Consider the following 17,659-nt stretch of genomic DNA (forward strand, 5'->3'; position numbering starts at 1 on the left):
TTGGAGCCAATATTGTGACAAAAATGGAATACAAGCTAAAATATGGCAATATTATTATCGAGCATGATATCGCCCGACTGTTGAAAAAATGGTGAAAACATACTTGGAAATATTCTCTAGTCCTTGCTTCTTCTGATTACTAGTTGTTCCTTCATTTGATCCGTGATCTGTCTGAGTAACACTTATTAACATATACTTCTTATTAATATATTGAAAAATATAGAAAATTTTAGTAGATTTTGGCGTAGATTTGTAACTTAGAAAGCAACATGCATTCAAAATGGTTTCAACTAGATGGTAGATCAATGGTAACATCACCACAAAGATGTTTTGAATAAATGCTTATTGATTCTATTGATTGATTCATTCATTTATTCGACAGCCAGGTATTTTTATAACAAATATATATACAAACAATATAGTATACCAAGTGTAAAGCATATTTAAACATTTTTTGCTTGATGGATATAAATTATATTTCCAGCATTGTTTAATCTCTGTTTTACCTAACATACACGAAAACCTTATAAAAGTCTTTGAAAATTATTAAAAGTTGTTTACATAAACAACTTTTATTTTCACAAACAACCTTTTGCAGTATAATTAGGATAGAAAGGGGCAATAAACAGATAATTTATCAATGAAACGTGAAAGCAAAGCTGTTTATTGTAATGATGTTGTTATCAGTTCGTACTTATATCCATCAACGCCAGAATAATTCCCTCTATGAATGAATGTATGAACTGGCTGACATATATTGATTATTGTTTAATGTCTTGATAATGGTAATTACTTACAGAAAATATATTACATTCGAGAATCTTATAAATCATATTAGCATAAACAACATAGATTTATCAGCGTGAAATGTGGTTTATTTTGTTTTTATAGGTTTGATTATTGTTGTGAATAATATGTGCATTATCAATTGTTTATTGGTAATTAAAAGATTTACAGAATTTTATAGCCAGCAATTTGATTTGCGAAGGTGAGGGAACAATATTCACTTGAGATTATTTAAAGTTTTTTGAGTTACCTAAGAAATATTTTATAGCCTATTGCAGCTGTTCTTAATATTAATATAAACATTGAGAGTAACTGAATACAAAGAGCAGTATAGAACAAAGCAGGTGATGAATCAAGATCACCTCGGTATTAGCTATATTCGAGGTTAAATTTGTTAAATTTATAAAAAGACTGAGTGTTTTTTTTTCATATAAATATTATTGAACACTATTATTTCGGAGAAAACTATTTTTTTTTCAGAATTTCAGAAGTAACCATAGAAAACTTAGGAAACATTGGATTTGTGTGGTGTAAATATAATCAACCTAGAGGTCTAATGGAATTTTAAAAGACATGTTGTTCATGGTGGAAACAAGTATGGCTTTATTACTGGAGCTAATTTAGTATTTCAATCGTTAAGCATATATTAACTGTTTGTGTCTTATGTAATTTACTTTTTTTTTGGAAAAAATTAACCTGAAAAAAGATACACTGTTAAAGGAATAACATCTTCGGTTTGGATAAATTTCATCAGACAGACAGTTTATTTTCTGTCTATATATGTCTATATATTTCGAATAGGCAGATAGTGGAAGAAATGATAATTAACTTGATCAGTGATTCTAATAGTGAAAGAAACTGAATGAAACCTTTTAGTTGAAGGTTTGTAGTCAAATGCTGATAATAAACCACATAGACTGATAGGAGCAGAAAGAACTAATGATGAGTATATAATTAAAACAGCTTCACTGTAGAAAATCATATTTTAGAGTGTGAAATATTAATGTGCATCTATATTTGCGTGTGAGAGGAGAATTATGAATTTATAAAGGAAAATATACACCGGCAGTAATAGAAGAAACTCAGGAGAAAATCAGAGATATGAACATGGTTTAACAAGGAGACACAAGAATGAAGGAAACAAGAACTATACGTAAATATGAGCTCTAATGAAAGTAAAATACACTACTTGGCTACACAGTTGTTGATTAGGTAGATTCGGCCCCCAGGAGATATTACTACGTTAAAAAGTGCTTAGAACTCTACCTCATATGAGATGTGGAAAAATAATTCAATGTAAATATAATAAAACAACACAACCTACAAACTAATGTAGCTGTTTAATTAACCGTAGTTTAAGTCATGCATTAGAGGTACTATGCTAAAATAAATTATATTTGATTAACATTATTTTTATTTCATTGTTTTGTTTACATTAGTATTTTATCGCCACAGTCAAAATAAACCAAAACTTACATTTGATGTGGCAATGTTGTAGATATAAATCACTACATAGTATAAAACAAAGTCGCCTTTTCTGTCCCTATATCCCTATGTGCGCTTAAATCTTTAAAACTACGCAACGGATTTTGATGCGGTTTTTTTCAATAGATAGAGTGATTCAAGAGAAAGGTTTATGTGTATAATACATGCATAATATACTAAGGCAACATTGCTAATTTTAGAGGTTTCTAACGTGATGTCGTAAATTAACCTATTTTTTTAGGCTTATTTAGCAATTAGCAAAATCGCTGTCTAACCCTACGAGTTAGATCAAATTAATGTACTACAGTATTGTACACCATAAAAAGGTCTACAAAAAAGTCCGCGATGGTATATGTTTATCTTTTAGGGATAACCCACATTAACCATTTTTATTGTTTACTTTTTACGTGAGAAAATGGCTTATTTACGAAGCTATTTTAAGCAATACGGCATTAATCCTTATCGAATTAAGTACCTTAAATACAGTGTGCAATTAATATAGATCAATATGGTTCCTTACAGCATGTAAATTAAACAAATATTTTCGGAGATATTACATATTTAAAATTTGCGTTTAAAAATGTGTAATGTAATAAAAATTGTATGAATTTAGATATTCCAAAGATAGCAGGAAATCTTCATAGTAAGTATAGGGGAAGAGGAATTGTTTTACTCCAAATTTAATGCGTGCAGGCCAAGGGCAGTAATGAATGAACCAAAAATACTGGATCGATTTTAATCATGTTTTCATTGAGTGACATAGGCATATATATTTTATGCCCGTGCAAAGTCGGAGCGGGCCGCTATGTTTTTATATACAACGTTCATATTTTTTCTGTAGTGTATATAATTTAGTATCAGCATTGAACCCGTGCGAAGCCGGGGCGGGTCGCTAGTTAATTTATAAAGGAATATATACACTGGCAGTAATAAAAGAAACTCAGGAGAAAATCAGAGATATGAACATGGTTTAACAAGGAGACACAGGAAAGAAGGAAACAATAACCAAACATAAATATGCGCTCTAATTAAAGTAAAATACACTATTTGGCTACACAGTTGTTAATTAGGTAGATTCGGCCTCCAGAAGATATTACTACGTAGTTTAAGTCATGCATTAGAGGTACTATGCTAAAATAAATTATATTTGATTAACATTATTTTTATTTCATTGTTTTCTTTGCATTAGTATTTTATCACCACAGTCAAAATAAACCAAAACTTACATTTGATGTGGCAACGTTGTAGATATAAATATAATATATTTTGATAGCTTACATAATTTAAGATTATATGATACACGTCTTCATAATCCATCTTCAATTTATTTTATTTAATCTTTACACAAAACTTGCCGACCCAAGAGGGTAGTAAGCCCACCCCGTGTTACGGCACTGGCCCTATCTCATTTCCCCACTGCACGCTTGTAAATACTTCGGCTTATCTTTTCTTTTTCGTCGTGTTTTCTTCAAGGGTGTAATTGCGATTGCAAACAATAAATCTCTAATTAAGCCACTGGACGCCCCGCTGATAAGATAATATTTACTTTTTTTTGGAAAATTGTGTAACAAAGGACCCTTTGTTAAAGGAATGTGTCTATATTTGTTAGTTCTCAGCCTCTATTTTGTTTTCGTTGGTGTTAATGAAGGACGTTGATGTAAGAAAGAACGTTAGTTAAACCAATTTACTTTATGGGACAAAAAGCGGCAGATTTATTTATTTAATTAATATTGTTCTGCAGACCAAAAAGCTAGAGTTATCTTGACCCGTAAAATGAGTCTGCTTGTATGAAGTTAATTTTTTTAGAATAAAGACAGTAGTTGAGTTTAAAAATCAGCTATTTTTAAAATAAGCCTGTGCTGAATATCACTATGGAAATTACTATTCTTATATAACTGTTTGTACTGTTATACTATTATAATACAAGATTGATTTCTATTATCTCCCTAATATTTATTCTAAGGAGAACATATTTTTTTTGTTAATAGGTGATATTTGAATAGTATCAAACGTAATTAAGATATATCAATACAATTATTATGAATGCGGTTGGCATGTGAGGTAGCTTGAAGCACAATTGATTGTCTTTGACAACTATAGTTAGGTTGCATTCTCTTGGCATTATTAGTAATAAAAATAACAACAAATGCCAAATACATTAATAAAGTATGCTTTATCTTAAACAGTCACTACATATTTCAATTTTATTATTGGTAAATGTTTACTCCATTGCAATTGAAATATGAACACAAATTGCAGTTAGCACATAGTTGTATTATTCTTGATATATATACCAGCAATTTTACTTACATTTTACGTTGTTGAATCGATGTTCTTGTATAAATAATGAAATGATCACTGCCAAGAAATTAGAGTATACTAGCGACCCGCCCCGGCTTCGCACGGGTGCAATGCTGATACTAAATTAAATACACTACAGAAAAAATATGAACGTTGTATATAAAAACATAGCGGCCCGATCCGACTTTGCACGGGCATAAAATATATATGCCTATGTCACTCAATGAAAACATGATTAAAATCGATCCAGTATTTTTGGTTCATTCATTACTGCCCTTGGCCTGCACGCATTAAATTTGGAGTAAAACAATTCCTCTTCCCCTATACTTACTATGAAGATTTCCTGCTATCTTTGGAATATCTAAATTCATACAATTTTTATTACATTACACATTTTTAAACGCAAATTTTAAATTTGTAATATCTCCGAAAATATTTGTTTAATTTACATGCTGTAAGGAACCATATTGATCTATATTAATTGCACACTGTATTTAAGGTACTTAATTCGATAAGGATTAATGCCGTATTGCTTAAAATAGCTTCGTAAATAAGCCATTTTCTCACGTAAAAAGTAAACAATAAAAATGGTTAATGGGGGTTATTCCTAAAAGATAAACATATACCATCGCGGACTTTTTTTATGGTGTACAATACTGTAGTACATTAATTTGATCTAACTCGTAGGGTTAGGCAGCGTTTTTGCTAATTGCTAAATAAGCCTAAAAAAATAGGTTAATTTACGACATTACGTTAGAAACCTCTAAAATTAGCAATGTTGCCTTAGTATATTATGCATGTATTATACATATAAACCTTCCTCTTGAATCACTCTATCTATTGAAAAAAACCGCATCAAAATCCGTTGCGTAGTTTTAAAGATTTAAGCGCACATAGGGATATAGGGACAGAAAATGCGACTTCGTTTTATACTATGTAGTGATATAAAGGTTTTACTTAAATAGGCTAAATCGAAATTTTTTGCGTGATCCAACCAGTGCTGACTCTGAGACCAATTTTTGCTTCATACGAATTTCCTTCTGAAATTATTTGTATTAAGTTAACAGTCTATATATTACTCTATAATTGTTGTTTTTACTATTTTATATATATATATATATATATATATATATATATATATATATATATATACATATTTAATAAATAGATAATAATTAATTTATAATAATATGTATATTTATATATAATAGATAAAAAATAATTTTAAAAATGTTGGAAGAAGTTTAACGATATGCACACTTCTACTGTGCTCTTTAGGTGTTTTAAATCACCATCAGTCGACATGATCGTCATCGTTTACATCTTCATGGCCATTATTAAATGTTGTATAAAGATGGTTTGTGAATTTTGATATGTGACAAATAGTTAACAGCACATTGTTCTTGTTTGATCAATTACAAAATTTCGACCAGAAAATCTGAAAGACATTCATTTTTCAATAGATGGTTTATCTGGAATATGGATAGTTTTATGATCTTATTAATCATAAACTGATCTTTAAGCATATTTGTTTACATTTAAAACAGTACTCAGATTACATCATCACGTTAGTTTCACTTTCCCATAATTCTTAACATAATACGAATTACCTTTAATAACGTCAATAATGTACAAATTAGATTTAGCGCCGCCAGAATATAATTTATCTCAGTTATACTGAAATTAATTTTAAAAATTTTAAGAAAATAAAACTGCAATCTAAGTGGTTAATATTTCTCTGTCTTATATTAGATTAAAAGTAGTTTTATGGAAATGGAATATTGGCTTTTACCCTAAAAATATGACAAAAACCTATCAATCAAAATAGAATATGCTGTCTATAAAATGGATTATCCATCTAAATAGGGTTTTTTTAGCAGTAAATAATTTTTCATAGACCCAATATCATAAAAGTTCGAAATAGATTAGCGAAAATAAATATTTTACTTTAGTACAAGCTGAATTTGAATTATTATCCTCTAATACACCCTAGACGTGCAGATGATCGATTGCCTCTCCCCATCGTAGCTCGATTTAAAGCAAAAGGTTGCTCATGCTGTGATGTAGTTATTTCCTCATAGGACATTAATGTTTTAGTATTAAATATAATAAGTACTGATTAAATTTTAGACGGATGATATTATTTTTTACACGGATGGTTCAAAACGTGAACACTTTGTGGGTGCTGCTTATACGTCTAGTTTACTCGAGAGACACTTTTGGCTTCCATCATTGACTAGCATTTTCACCTCGGAGCTGCTGGCTATATATATAGCCTTATCTGCCTTGGAAGAATCACAGATTAGCGAATCCATACTAGTAGTATCGGATTCCATGAGTTCCCTAGAGAGTTTCAGATCGGCAAGGACACTCCATCCTCTGGTCAGATACATCAGAGAGATACAGACAAAGTTACAATTTAAGGGTGTAAGAATAACATACCTCTGGGTCCCCTCCCATAAAGGAATATCTGGAAATGAAAGAGCCGACCATCTGGCAAGCAGGGAAGAGGAGTCGATCGAGCTAAAGGAACTGTTTAGCAAAAAAGATGCCAAAGTCTATACGAAGGGCCTAAATAGGCAATTGACCTAATTAGAATGGGACCTTCTCATAAAAATATAATAAATTATGGGAAGTCAAGATGATCTTTTATCAATCTATAGACCATAATAACATGAGTAGATGCAAATCAAGCATCCTTGCACGACTGCGAATGGGGCACTGTAAACTGACATATGAATATTTGTTGAAGGGACAGAGCCCGCCCTTATGTGATTTGTGCCAGATTCAACTTAGCGTCAGACGCATCCTACTGGACTGCCAAAAATATGATGATTTGAGGAGACAACTTGAGATGCCTACAATACTGGAACAATTGGTCCAACCTGAGCAACTGAATTTGCTGATTGACTGTCTAAAGACCATAGCCCTACTTCAGCAATTGTAACATACATATTTTATTGTGTAATTGAAAATTTTTATTGTATATATTCTACTGTTTATAATCTACTGTGTAGTATTTTAAGATGTTAATGTTCTTATAATATATTGAAACTCACCCTAAATAGCCCAAGTGGATGAAGGGTTTAAATAAATAAATAAATAAAATAAAATATATTAAATATTTTTGATGATTTGAAAGTATGATGTAAAAAACGTCGTAAAAATAATTGTTTTCTTCTTAGAAGATTTGACTTACGAGCTCAAGAATTGAAATATAAGCGTGTAATTGTTAAATTTAATATCATGATTTAATATTTAATTATTTTAATGAAAAACACAAAGGAGAATGCAAAAAAGTCTCAGGAAAATGATGCGTTGGAAGAAAGTATTGAAAGAAACTCGTACTAGTTGAACTGATATTGCAATACCACAAGGCTTAAGAAGATATTACACACTTAAAGAGGATGTGGAAAGGTATCTCTGCTCTATTAACTAGAAATTCTTATCCAATATTATGAATAACTTAAAGTTAATAACACCAAGGTAATCATTTTTTATTGCTGCAGTAGTATGTAGTAGTAGTTCGTTGTGTTTGTTTTTATTTCTGAAACTCATTCAGGTCTAATCCATAATAATTGATTTAGAAACAGGGATTAAAGATTATTCATGAATATTCTTATATAATACAGTAAATTGACTCAAATTAGTTATGTAAGCAAAAATAATCTAGATCTACGGAATTAAATCAACTATACAAATCACTGAAAATAATCTTTTTTTTTTATTCTATTTTTCTTCCATCTATGCAAATTATGTAGTTTATTTTAACACCTGCAAATATGCAATTTCATTACTGCATTTATGTATTCATATAGTCCTTAATTCTTACCCATATTTATCACCTAAAGTATATATTACAAAATCAGTAATCACACCAGAATGATTAAAAGAATATTCTAGGAAACTATTTTATAGCTGTTAATGTTTTTTGTAATATTCATTTTAACTCATGATTCGCAAATTAACATATTTATTATCTGCAATATTCGGTTTGTACTTTTTTAAGAAATACAATGAAAACTAATGAAACTTGAAATGAATCAGAAGTTAATAACATTAAAGTTTAGAGAAAAATCTTAATAACCTTTAGAAGTACTCCTAGTCCAATGATATAGCATGTCTCCAGAGTCATATCAATTACTATTAATGGTCAAAAAAGAACAATTTTTCTTATCTGTCCTCTGTTGAACCATAATAATATTAATATATTTTAGTCAACAAAATTGACGTGATTGTTAGCTGTAAGATTTGGCGTATTGTCTTCATTATAAAATATTTATAACAAAACATTGAACCGACTTAAAAGATAAATAAGGAACTTACTGAAAGGTAAAAAATTAGATTTTTAACACAAAAAAACGTTTTGAAATAAAATATGTATATTATAATCGTTGTAAGAACTAAATAAAAGTAAACGAAAACCTTATTTAAACTATCTACTACACGCATTTTATATTCTACTATATACACACAATTTAGCTTAATACCTATCTAAACCTATTTATCTATTTGCAATATTATTTTAACTATTTCCAACTGATTACTTTGAAGTCGCAATAAAATAGATATGTTTTTTATTGTTTACGCTCTGTACCTTTTGGTGAATTCCCTATTTATATTTCGAAGTCGGTTCAATTTTTTGTTAAATATATTTTATTTTTCTCTTTTTGGTGTTATATATTTACTCAATAAATTGCATTATTTTATTAAGTAATATAATGGGTAGGCCAAGTAAAGGTGCAGCCATATGACGAAAAATACGAATAAAGAAACAATAATTCAAAATAAGGGACGCTTTAGGCAACAGGATCCACTACCTAGCTTAAGATATTTGAGAAATGTTCTAAGCAAACTGGAACAACAACAAAAAATTGTTGCCCTCGCCGACAATTGAACCTGCGATCTCTGTGTGTGAGCTGAACGCTCTCACCGTTACACCATAGAAGCAGTTGCCTATGGTGTTTCTACGGCTTCTCATATGATATGATTAGGGCTTAAAAAGCAAACAATGACTTTTGCACTGAACAACTTCCGATTTTCCATCATATCAGCTCAGAAATAACATTAGATACAAATATCTGATTATTTTAGATAAAAAATATGTGAAAACATTGTACGTGTCTTTGAAATTTGAGGGTTTTCCTTAATTTCCCCCCTTTACATCATCGGATCCTGACTTGATATCAATGGGACCAGCTCGGAAGGGCTTCTTTCGAATAAAAAAATAATAATCAGCGAATATACATTAAGAAAAAATATACCGCTGAAAATAGAAACTCTTCCTTTTTTGAAGTCGGTTAAAAACTAAAATATCACTAGATTAATTAAGAAAACTATGTTATAATTAGCGTTGGGAACTATCGACTGAAAACAGTCGAAACAGTCGATCGTCGCAAAACAGTCGATAGTCAAAAAAATTGATGTTCCGAGGGGACAGATGTTGCGGGTATAGAAGAATATTTTACGTGCAACTGATATAATTCAGGTAGTGTCATTTTATGGGCTTGCCAAAAATCCAATGAGTTTTCTAAACGCCCAATAAATGGCATTTCCAAATACTGCTTAATCTGCGAAGTTGCTGCAGTATTTGGAGTAATTATTTCTTTTATTCTAGCCATTTTCTTTATCAAAATATGTCCAGGTGTCAATACATTCTTGATCAGTAGTTGTGGCTTGAATTTCGAGTTGTGGAACTATATTTGCATTTTTCGAAGTTAGAATGGAAGATACCTCTTTTGTGATAACTTTTTGTATCGCCTCAGCATTATTTGCAATACCAAATTCTGATTTTTTAAATCTAGGATCTGAAAATGTGGATTTCCCGCATATTGTGTTCTTTTCTAAAATTGCCAATCTTTTATTGATGACATCTAATAGACAATTTTGTAATTTTTTCCCCATTGAGTTGTTAGTTAAAATCCTTGATTTGATGAAATGTTAGAGTCTTCTTATTAAGGGTATAATTAAACATGAACACATGCTGTTAAGATAGTCCAATCATCAACAAATAAAAACTCTGGTGCTCTTCTTAATAGCCATCAAAATAATTGTTGAATGTTAAAGTAGAATTTTCCTATCAGAAAATGTATTTATTACAAATACTCGATATCTTTTTTTCACCTCTTTACCGTTAATATTTTTAAAAGAAATTGAACTGAATTGAAATGAAATTGAAATTTTTTGGAATCGATGCAATTTCTGAAACCTTTGGAACCTAATTTTAGTTTTCAAGATTTTAGGAAAAAAGTTTTGACAAACAAAAGGCTTGAACAAAAATAGTGAAAGTTTATCAAAAAAAGTATTACCTATTATGCCAGTCAAAAGTATCTTACTATTTATGATTTACAATTGAATTTTTTTGTCCTCGAAAACTAGCGCTCCAAAATGCTGCTATATTAATTTACAATATATAGTTATTCACAAGCAAGCTACAAAAAACACATATCATCCAGATAAATCTATATAAGCATAAATTCGGCACATTACTTCCAAGATCGCGACTAGGACGACACAGCCACATTGTTAAAAATCAGTCGAATGAACTAGTAGAACCGAAAATGTAAACGACTGAAACAGTTGAACCAAAAATAGCGACTGAAACAGTCGATAGTAAAAAGTAGTTAATTTCTAAACAGTCGATAGTCGATTTCAGTCGATTGTTCCCAACACTAGTTATAATGTTGTTAGTCGCGATACCGAAGATCTTTCCTAATTTTCCTAATAAAAGTAATGCAAACTTGACGTTAAAGTTTCGTAAACTCCCGTCTCAGGAATTGAACTATTTAGACAATCTACTCCGACATATTTGTAAGAAAATAAGTTTTTCCGTGCAACTTTCGAAATTACGCAAGTTTTGCAGTTTTTTTCCTCCTGGTCGGTGACGCAGTCATATTTGAAAAGACTTGAAATGAATAAAGTTTCTGGAGCGATTTTGAATTGTAAATTGGGTTTATTAAAAAGTCTGCAGTCTGGAACATGTTCCGATAGATAGTGGCATCAACTGGGGGGAATTTTACGTGGCGCGTAATATATGGAAGGAAATGAAAATACGTTTTACGCTAAAATGTTACAAATTTATTCCGATGGGTTAATAAACTCTATTTTAAACTAAACTTTTATGAAATTTCTTATTGTTCTTCATTATGTTTGAGATATCTGCAAAATATGTCTTTTTAAAGTTTCAGTGATTTCTTTGGCTCTTGAAAACCTTTGTCGCGTATTTGAATAATCCTCATTTTATTTCATATTTTCTGCTTGTAGCATTCGAGAAATGAAATGTATCAAAATACGTGGTATTCAACGAAAATCTACTGCTACAGCTGAAGAAGTAAGCATTATCTAATTAATTAAATTGTATAGTCTATCCAGAGTTGGTGTGAACATACGTCATCCTAACTTAAGACGTTAAAACGTTGCAATGTTGCCGCATCAACTCTGATGTTTAGTTCAGTTTGGCTTTGACATACAACAAAATTCTAGTTTAAATATATATAGTTTATTTAACTAATATGTCTATATTATCAAATAATTTAAACTACAATTGATTATAGAGCCACAATAAATTATGAGTTACATTTGTTTAATTATATTTACATTGAACTCTTTCAACACTACCCATGAGTTCTATACCCGTTTTTTTTTATATAGTGCTAATAGCCTTATCTACCGAATTAACAACAATTTATAGTTTATCCAAGTAATGTATTTTACTCTCATTACAGAGCATATTTACCTTTTTTTAGGTTTAGTTCTTGTTTCCTTCGATGTTGTATTTCCTTGTCAAGTCATTTTGATATCACTGTATTTTTTATTTCTTTTACTACAACCTGTGAACATCATTCTTGATAAAATTAATCACTAAATTATCCCTAATGCATTTGCTATATCTGCAAAACCGTTGGTACTTTTTCCCTCCTTGCACATTTTAACGAAATACTATATATATTCTGAATAATTACACACATATCTCTGAACATAAAAAATTTAACTATTCTTTCACACTCTTAGAATACTATTTCCTACAGTTATCGTATATTAATTATATTCACACATTTAGTTGTTTCCACTCTCATCGCCCTGTCCTGGAAATAATAAGCATTCACTCATAATCCCATATTCAGATAGTGAATAACTAAGCTTTGAATTTCCAATCTTTCGAACGTTTCACGATTCCATCATTTCTCCATTTCTTCCTCAATGTGTCTGATGGAAGATATCCGAACGAAAGATGATTAATCTTTCCTGTTTCCAGCATGAAGCACAATATATCTGCAATTAATTATTAGTAAATTTTATGACTAATAAAACCTAATCAATTGTTATTCCAACCATTAACTTTTCATTAACTTTAATTGTCTTAACACTATTTTTATTTCATCTTGCCATGTGTGGCCGTTTGGGTATATTAGTCCCATTCTGAAATATTCATGTCTCATCTAAATACACAATTTGAATTAATAAGTTTTTCGATTTTATTATATGCTCTTAAAAATTGTATTCTTTTAAAACAACGTCTGGAAGTTCCATTAGACCTCTTCGATACTCTTCAGACAGTTTCCTCCGAAATAATTGTAATGCATTATGTTTATATTGAAAAAACTACTAACTTTTTTATACGTTTCATATATTTTATCTATGATAGTGTCAACATCAAGCTCAACTTGGTTAGTTACTCACTTGATATCAGGACGGTTTCTTTTCGGTGAATACAAGATTATGTTTTTCTTTTTTTTTTGAGATATTTCAGTGACCATGTCCATACTAATATTCATTGCAGCTGCAGCACGCCAAACCTAAGCAAATTAATCGTTTACGTTTTCGAACGTATCAGACAGACAGCATTGTATGTCTTTTTAACTGGAATAAAATGAGAAGGAAAATAATGTCTGATTCTAAAACGAATATAGAAATTGCGGCATGCTATAGTTACATTAGACTCATTTATGATGTATGTTCACAGCAACTTTTTATAAACTATAGAAGTAAATCTGCTTGATTATCTAGCATCACTAGTGGAAAAGTAAAATTTCCGCAATTGGTCCCACCACCAGGTTTATTATTCTTATTAGTTTCTGAGACAGGAAGTGATTTTTAGGTGCAACGTATATTTTACAGGGCAATTTCATGGCCCTTTTAAACGTCTTATGTCGCTAATAATTGCTATACGCTTATTGCCAAAAGTGGAAGAAAGTTCGATGCTTTCTTGTGATGATAATAATCTCACGTAAATAAAGGCAATCTCATTCTTATATAAAAAGGAAAACTTCACGATTCAGAGTTGATTTCTTTTTTCATTGAGACACATTTTTTCATGTTAACGTAAACCAGTTTTGAAGAACATGCATATTGTACAATACAATTTCATGTTCACTTTCAAAGTATTTTGATCACAAACACATTTTGGTAATATTCAAATTTGCATCAGCTTTCTCTATCCGTTTTGATACAGCAGTATTGTTTGTTGATATAAAAACTGATTTTTGACGTGTTTCTTCATTTCCACTATTGATAACAACTATATTCACTATAAGCTTTCTTGTGATTATTTTATCTTTTAGTGAGACACACTTTTTAAGTCGAAATAAACAACAAGTTCCAAACAAAGTTGTAGTAAAAATGTTAATTTTTAGTCTTGAACTTCAGGTAGTGCTTTTAGTGTAGACTAGGCTCAACAATCTGCTGTAAAGGTTCAAATCTTAAAATTATAACTGTTTTTTAAGGGTTGTTCGCAGTTCAGCACCGACATCCAAGTGGTCAGTTAGTAGTAGTTAAAATTATATTGTAATTAGATAAATAGGTTTAGGTTGGTATTAAACTAAATTGTATATATATATTGTAAAATATGAAATAGGTGCAGCAGATAGATTAAACAAGGTTTTTGTTTATGTTTATTTAGTTATTACAACGATTATTATGTACATATTTTATATTAGAACGTTTTTTTGTGTTAAAATATCTAAGTTTGATTATTTTTTTAATTTTTAGTAAGCTCCTTATTCATTTTTTGAAGTGTGTTCAATTTGTTTGTTAAAGATATTTTATTTTTCTCTTTTTTGTGTCACATATTTATTCAATAAGTTACGCAGTTATTTTATTTAATATTACAATAGCCAGACCAAGTAAAGTAGGAATAAAGAAACAATTAGAGCAAATTAGTAGCGCTTCGGGCCCGCGGGGTCTGCTTAGATGATTTGACAAAGCTTTTAACTAAACAATAACAAAAAGTTATTAAGAGTCCCCGCCGGATATCGAACCCGTAACTTCTGTTTGGGAGCTAAATGCTTTAACCATTATATCATTGATGTAGTTGTCTACAATATTTCTACCAGGTCTTATATGTTATAGTTAGTGCTTAAAAAGCGAACTGAATGGCTTTTGCACTGAACGACTCCCGATTTTCTATCACATCAGTTCAGCAATAACATTATACACAAATATCAGATTATTTTATTTAAAAAATATGTGAAAATATGTACGCGCCTTCGAAATTTTGAGTGTTTCACTCGATTTCCCCCCTTCCCCCAAACAGATCCTGATTTGGTTCTAATGGGACCACCCCGAAAGTGCACCCTTTCGAATGAAAAAATAATTTTGAAAATCGGCCCATAATTGATGGAGAAATCGGCGAACACACATTGAAAAAAATATATACTTCCGAACATAGAACATCCTTTTTCGAAGTCGGTTAATTTATACATCTTTTTATTAATTATATATTCTACTATATATGTAACGACGCTAAAAAGTTTAAGAGATCAAATTTTTTAAAATTAAGTTGTACATTATATAACTTTCAAAACTAAATTATCGCGGTTTTTATTTCAACGATTTATAAACTGGAAATGTTCGAGACAGCACGCAGAATATCAAATAAAAAGGAATATTAGAGGGGCATCTGAATTTCTCAATAAGTTTCAAAGAATTTTCCGAGAAATCAATCGAATAATGGCCGAAAGCGGAAAGGAAAGATGGGCGCTTTATTGCACATTCTTTACAGGCGGGCTACATTGTTATTTTATTGGCCATGCACTTTTTCCGTCCCGTCCCGTTTCTTTTCTCGTTCTCCCTTTATTTATATTTTCATCTATTGACTTTGGCGAATTTCGATCACAATAAAAGTTGTGATTTTACGATTTCCATCGACAACAACGATTTAAACAACTGTAAAGTTAAACAAAATCAAAATTGGTATTGTTCTGTTAAGCAAATCTCCTGTTTTCTTTGTATTCTAGATAAGACGTGATAGGAATCTTTGATTGTAATTCGAATTTATTGTTAGTACGTTAGTTATATTATTAATTAAATTTTTATTAAAATATTAATTTCAAACTTCAGACCGTTTTTTTATACAGATTTTTAAATAGCATCCGTTTTAAAAGTGGGCACCGAGGCAGCGTGGCCGAGCGGTCTAAGGCGCTGGTTTTAGGCACCAGTCCGAAAGGGCGTGGGTTCGAATCCCACCGCTGTCAGAATTTTTTCTATTTTTTTTTCATAAAATTAGTTACAATTTGTCTTTTATTAAATAATATAATTTCTTGTGTTTATTATATTTTAATTCTATTATTATCTAAATGTTCTTAAGTCAGATAGAATATTAGGAAATTTAATATATTATAAAATCTGCATTCACTCATTTTTGAAAATTATATATAGTTGTTAGAAGATGTATCAATTAATATTGATATTCAAAAATTATTTTCTATCACCTTTAATTATTAAGTACCTTCGATTAAAATACTTTTATACAAAATATGATATAGCATCCGATATGGTCTAGTGGCTAGGATACCTGGCTTTCACCCAGGAGGCTCGGGTTCGATTCCCGGTATCGGAATAAAACTTTTTTCCTACTGAATTAATTTTTTTACTTTGTAGAGGCTTTAATTAAGTTGTCTTAGTCGAAAACTATTCTTGTTGACATTTATCAGATTATTTTCAATGGATAGCGGACAGTGAAACTCTAAATGTAATGTATTAAGAAAGCGCCATATTATACAGAATAAAAATGGTTCAATGTATTCTGTTACGTTGTGAGCAATGTCTAGCCAACAGAAGTTAATTTAATATAAGTCTCGGAAATGCGGTAAATGTATTTAGTTTTTCCTTTTCGTAATAGCAGTCGCCCCTATATAATTTTAAAATATAACGTCAAAATATCAAGGGAGATAATGTTCTTGTTACTCAGTAACGCATTTATATTAACAAAATGACATAGAAAGTCTACCAGAACAGGCGAAATTCCATTATCTGTAACGTTAGTAGGGAACATCATTTGCCAGGGTGCTTTGTTGAAAGGTACATCTCTTTCATATCTTCCTTTATATAAAGATTTATTTGCCTATTAGTGAGTCTTAACGAAAATCAGTTGAGAGGATAACAATAAGCTGTTGGACATAAAGTTGGCCTTTTAACCCTTATTGTACTGACCCATAGTAGGTTTAAGTAGGTCTTAATAGACAAATGATTGGACATTTTACGTTCGCGCATTCTTATATAATAGCAGAGGTTAGAGGCGGAAGACCTTTAGACATGTCAATCATTGATGATATTTTAGAAGTGAACTTGATATATATGACAGCATAACAGGGAAATTATAAAATAAAATTTAATAATATATTTTGTTTAAATACTAGTTAATATTTGTATAAAATATTTTAAGAATACATAAAAAACCAAGTCTAATCAGTCAACTTATAACTAATTTTCTAATTGAACTTTGCTATAACCTTAAATATTTTGAAGTAAAAAAAATATAAATTAAAATATCATTTATCTATTGCATAATATTACATAGTCAATTCAAAGTTCTTTTGTACATACGTCATCAAGATGCATCAAGATGATATTTTGCCTGCCGCATTTTATAAATTAGTTTTAGAATCAGACAATATTTTCCTTCTTATTTTATTCTATTTAAAAAGAGATACAATTGTGTCTGATTAGTTCGAACACTAAACGAAATTCTTGAAAGCTATAGTGATAAGTGGTTATAACTTTAACCTATAAACTATTGTGGCTGTATAATTAACTGTAGATGTGCTATACTGTTAAAATAAATTATATTTCATAATATTTTTGTTCATTA

The 17,659-nt window shown here is 30.1% G+C and overlaps 2 non-coding genes across 2 annotated transcripts; both read left to right on the plus strand.

The window, feature by feature from the left end:
• Positions 1 to 15,963: 15,963 nt before the first annotated feature.
• Positions 15,964 to 16,043, plus strand: TRNAL-UAG (transfer RNA leucine (anticodon UAG)). Its single transcript has one exon. It is a non-coding gene; the product is annotated as a tRNA-Leu (tRNA).
• Positions 16,044 to 16,336: 293 nt separating this feature from the next.
• On the plus strand, positions 16,337 to 16,408 carry TRNAE-UUC (transfer RNA glutamic acid (anticodon UUC)). Its single transcript has one exon. It is a non-coding gene; the product is annotated as a tRNA-Glu (tRNA).
• The last annotated feature ends 1,251 nt before the right edge of the window (positions 16,409 to 17,659 follow it).

This window comes from Rhynchophorus ferrugineus, unplaced genomic scaffold, assembly GCF_030347505.1.
Source record: "Rhynchophorus ferrugineus isolate W39M unplaced genomic scaffold, kcgeb_rfMv2 rfM2, whole genome shotgun sequence".
Classification (NCBI taxonomy): Eukaryota; Metazoa; Arthropoda; class Insecta; order Coleoptera; family Curculionidae; genus Rhynchophorus; species Rhynchophorus ferrugineus.